Raw genomic sequence first — 4,999 nt, 5'->3', positions numbered from 1 at the left:
GTCTGTCTGATCCCAGGGCCTGTTCCCCACCCAGCATGCTATGCGGAGATGCCGCCAGCGCACTCGGCTGTTTTTAATTTGATTTTATTGTCATTATTTTTTGGTCCTAAATCTCTGCCTGACATTTTATCTTCTCTCATCAACTACCCTGGATCAAGACCTTTTGTCCTCCAGGGGAATTTGATAAAAAATATGACTCATTGTCCTCCTGGTGCAGCTGCTTCTGAAAACATTCAGGTTCCCTTGATGTGTCCCAGGCAGAGCCTGCGAGAAAATTGGGTGAGTCAGAGAACCACGTGCCTCTTCGAGATGAAACCCCAGCAGCTGGTGGTCTGGGCAGTACTTCCTCCATCAGTCAGAGGCATCTTGACTCCCACGTACAGCCCACAGCCCACGGCCTGGGGCCTGAGCTTGCTACCAGCCTGTTACTGCTCCTTAACTCCAAGGGCTTGAGCATAGTTACAGTCATGAGGATAATTTCCAGAACAAAGCTAGAGAAATATGCATGCTTAAGGGCCTCACATCCCTTTAAAGCCTTTGCTGAGGCTGGTGAGCAATTTCCAACCATCATGAGAAACGACTCTTTATGCTGCTCAGAGAACTAGACCAGCCGTGAGACCTCATCTTTGTATCTTTGTTCTCTCTCTTCCTCACCCCGGCCTTGGCCATCAGAAACAAGGCATTGTGAAAAAAGTAATTGTCCAATTTTCCCAACATGATCGATTTGCTGTAATTTTTTTAAAAGAAGGAAAAGGAGGGAGCACCGTCAAACACTCTCTCCTGTCCCCCACCCCCACCTCCGCCCCTCAGAGTCTGTGCCGGAGGACGGGCACCAGCCGGCCGTGGCCCGCGTGCCCGATGGCCCCTGGTCGGATGCCAGACGCCAGGGATGCTTTTTCTGCTGCGATGTGTGTGGGTGGCACACGGCGGCACCAGACTTCAAAGGGAGCCACGGCACCTCCCCCTCGTATAGTTCTACCCTGGCTACTTAAAAGAAGCCAAGGGGGCAGCGTTTGAAGTGACAGCCAAAAGGAAGAGGAGGAAGAAAGAGGAGGAGGAGGCAGAGGAGGCGCTGCTGTCACCTCCAGAGAGGGGCTGACATGTGCCCTTGTTCTGTGTCCTCTGCAAGGAGGTAGCGTGACTAACAAGTTAGCTCTTACCCCAGATTTTCCTCCCTTTTCGTTGCCCTTTTCACTCCCTGTTTTCCCCGGGGGAACTCCGAGAGAACTAGAAAAGGCTTTGTTTCCCTGAGGCTGAGAAAAAACGGAGAAACAGAGTGGGCCTGCCCCGCCCCCCCCCGCCCCCTGTCTGCGGCAGAGCCGGCCCCATTAATGCTCTGATCACAGCCGTGGCCTCTGGCTGAGCTGCCTGGTTTCCTCACCTAGACTCTGTCCTCAGCATAAAAGTCCAAATGTCACTTCTGTGCGCAAACCCTCCATGGCTCCCCAGTTCTCTCAGAGTAAAAGCTCAAGTCCACAACATGGCCGTCCACTCGGGACTTCCCACCACGGTGGGAAAGTTCTCTCTCTGCACCGTCTCAATACGGTAGCCACGGGCCACATGTGGCTGTTGAGCACGGGAACGTGGTTAGCGCTACGGCATTTGTTTTCGTTTTAATTCGTTCACATTTAAATAGCTACATGTGGCCTGTGGCGACCATATTGGACAGTGTAGGCCTACAAGGCCCAAGTGCGCTGGCCCCTCCTTTGGACTCTGTCCTACCTTTGACCTCTCCTCCTTTCCCCTGCCTCTCACACCCCGTTCCAGCTACTCTGACCTCGTACTGTTTGTTCCTCAAAAATGCCAGCCTCAGTCCCACTTGGGTGCTTTCTGCCACGCGTTCCTTCTGCCTGGAAGGTCCCTCCCCTGACGGCTGCGTGATTAGCATCTCCGCTCCGCCAGGCCTTCTTCTGAACTTCTCCCACGTCTGCTCCCAATCTGCGTGCCTTACTCTCCTTTTTCTTTTTCATATTACCTCTCACCTGCTAGCAAGTGACATTATTCACTTACTTATCAGGTCTGTTGTTTTATGTCCATTCTCTGAAATGCCAGCTCGTCCAGGGGGGCCACTGCTGAGTCACCAGCACCTTGAAGGGAGGCGTTCAATAACTGTCTGTGAGAAGGACTCGCCGGTGAAGGCTGGCCCCGTCCTGGCGGCGCCCCAGGTCCTCTTGGGCGCGCTGATGTTTGTGGCTTCCTCCTGGAACGTGCGGCTTCCCCAACTCCCTCCATTCATCAGCTAATCGAAGAGAGCCTGCTCTTTGCCAGCATGGTGTTAGTTGCTAGGGACACAGCAGTGACCAGAGCAGGCAACAGTCTCTGCCCTCAGGGAGGTGACATCCACGTCAGAACATAGACGCTGAGCAGCAGATGGAAAAAGCAGAGGTGCCATCAGCATTCAGAAGAAGCGAGGGTCAGGAAGGAGAGACAGGAAGGCGGTGTGGGGCGAATGTCGAGCGCGGAGGCCTGTCTGAAGGAGGAGAAGGGCCCAGCTCAGTGGAAACCAGGAGAGTGTCCCATGAGGGGGGAAAAACAAAATGAATGGGAACAGCAAATGCTGAGGGCCCTGCGGTGAGAGGGTCCGGGGCGCCCAGCAGGCGGGGATGTGACACGCAGGGTGCCGGGGTGAGGGAAGGCTGCCCAGCGGGGGCGGGCCCCGGGCCAGCCCGAGGCTCGGTTCTTCAGTTTCTTCTCCCATCGCCGAAGCTGCTTCCGTCTTCTTCCTCGCTGAGTGCTTAGAACATTCATGTCCTAAATCATCTTTTTAACGGCACTCTTGCAAGTGAGATTTTACACAAAGCCTCCAAATAACAGGTAGGGGTGGAGCTGTTCTGGTGGCAGGTTGGAGGCCACACTTTTCCCGCCACTTCTTGCGTCCACTGAAGGCCCCTGGGGGACCTTAGTGAACCCCAAAGATTCCAGGAGGTTTAATTAGAAGCCCCCTGGCCTGTGACATGCACGCTACGCGGGAGCTCAGCTCGGCCTCCTCTGGTCTGCGTCTGTGTGGGAGTCTTATTGCCGCCTGCAGATGGTCACCTCCTTCCGGGTGGACAGATGTCCCCTCTGACATCCCCTGACAGGACCTCTTGAAGTTGTGGAGTGTTCTGGAGAGCTTGGTACATACTATTACCCACTTTCAAATGACAGTCGTCAGCTTCCCCACTCCTGTCCAGACCCCTAGGGAACCTTCTCAGACTTTCGTTCGTCTAAGACTTTCCTGAAGAGCATGTTTTTAAAAGATGCGGATTCCATAATTGGAGGGGATGCTTAGAAATCTGCCACTTTATCAAGCATCCCAGGCGATTTTCATGCAAGGAGTCCATGGACCACTGTGCACAACAAGCAAGTAGTCCATCCCTTGAAATAGTCTAGATTTGAGCTCCACTTCAAGTCAGCTAATTAGTGTCATGCTATTTGTTGAGTTATATTCCAAAAGCAAGACAGACTCGGTACAGTTCAAGGGTTGGGGTGGGAAGTTGACTTTTCACTTAAAAATACTCCGTGACACTGTCTAAACTCCTGGCTCGTTTGACAAGCCTGTGGAGAAGTGCACAGTAATGCCGTCCCCTGAAGGAGAGCTAAACTTAGCATGAGGGGGGTGTCCTCTGTGAGGGGGTCTTCCCCGCCCAACCCCTGCTGTAAATTACCAGCACGAGGACTCCAGTCCCCCGTGGCTGTGATAGGGGATGCAGAGCTCTCTGCTGACAGCCCTGATCGGTGTGTCAAAGAGAAATTCTCTCCGTGGGCAGGAAGGATCGGGCGTGCTCTGCTCTGTTCTTGCTTCACACACTGGCTTCTCAATTCCTAGTCATGTTGTCTGTCTGCGGTATTCAGACAGCTCCCAGGCGGAAGCCCCATCCTACAAAATCGAGAATCTCCAATGCCCGATTCAGCACGTGGCACTGACCAGGAGCCCAAGGAGATTTTATGGATGACTAATTTAGTCATCCTCAGAACTGGCTACATCACTGGCATGGCCCAATGTGCAAAGTGACACTGTAGGTTCAAGCATTATTAAGAATTTCAAGACAGCCACAGCGGAGCATGAAACCAAGCTCAGGGATCTCCTGTGTGTGGGGACGGTGGGTCTACATAGATCACACATTCGTGAAGCTGGCCCTAGACACCATTTTCTTGTTTTTTTTTTCAGCCGCCCGATTACCAGATCTGTGGGCATCTCTCAGTGGCCACAGTATAAGCCAGTCCTTTGAGACTCTCGACCCTGATACCATGAACATGCCCTGCCCCTATCCTCTCATGCCAGTTACCCCAGTTTCTTCCTGGCAACCAGGAAGAATCATGTCTGTGAAAGAGGTAGTTGAAAAGCAGGAAGAATTTCTTGTTGGTCTGCCTTTACAGTGAGCACACAGAACTCTGTATTGCCCACCAAGCTTAGAGACCTTGGTCTGTGACTCTCCAGAGTCCCCTACACTGATAAAGATAGGGGTCCCAGGTCTACCACTCTAACAGCATAAAAGCCATTCATTGCCTTGGAGGCAAAGAGTAGCTCAAACAACCCTCCTCTTGCCTGCCACGGGCTCAGCACACAACCACTGCCCCAGCCCCCAGCCGCCTGGCGCCCACTAAGCCACCGGGTGGTCATGGCCTGTTTGCTTCTTGGTGCCCTTGATGGATTGAGTGCTCGGGGAGGACAGGGACCAGGCCTGTGAATCCCCAGGGACTTGGATAGACCCTGGCACATTTTCGGCACTTAATTAGTGTTTGTTTAAATGACTGATGGGGAAATTAAGAAATTAAGCCCAGATGGCAAAGTTGGCTTCCTATGGCTTGCGAAAGGATTTTTCAAACTATCTTCTCAATTATCTTCCATGAGAGCACTAAAATATATTTTAAACAACAAAACACTGAAGTCATGTTGAACCCCTATTAGCATCTCCTGGAACCTTACTCCCCGCACTCCCACCATCCCCGCTCCCCGCCCCCCGCCCGCCCCCCCCCGCCCCCCCCCCCGCAGCAGCAAGCGGAAGCAGATGTTCAG

General features: G+C 53.0%; 1 non-coding gene across 1 annotated transcript; it reads right to left on the bottom strand.

The window, feature by feature from the left end:
* Positions 1 to 4,148: 4,148 nt before the first annotated feature.
* On the bottom strand, positions 4,149 to 4,471 carry LOC129075696 (small nucleolar RNA U85). Its single transcript, XR_008529672.1, has one exon. It is a non-coding gene; the product is annotated as a small nucleolar RNA U85 (small nucleolar RNA).
* Positions 4,472 to 4,999: the final 528 nt, after the last annotated feature.

This window comes from Pteronotus mesoamericanus, unplaced genomic scaffold (genome assembly GCF_021234165.1).
Source record: "Pteronotus mesoamericanus isolate MK-2021 breed Mesoamerican mustached bat unplaced genomic scaffold, CSHL_Meso_final contig_557, whole genome shotgun sequence".
In the NCBI taxonomy this organism is placed as follows: domain Eukaryota; kingdom Metazoa; phylum Chordata; class Mammalia; order Chiroptera; family Mormoopidae; genus Pteronotus; species Pteronotus mesoamericanus.
The sequence above is the reverse complement of the archived record's forward strand: the minus strand, read 5'-3'. Positions and strand labels throughout refer to the sequence as shown.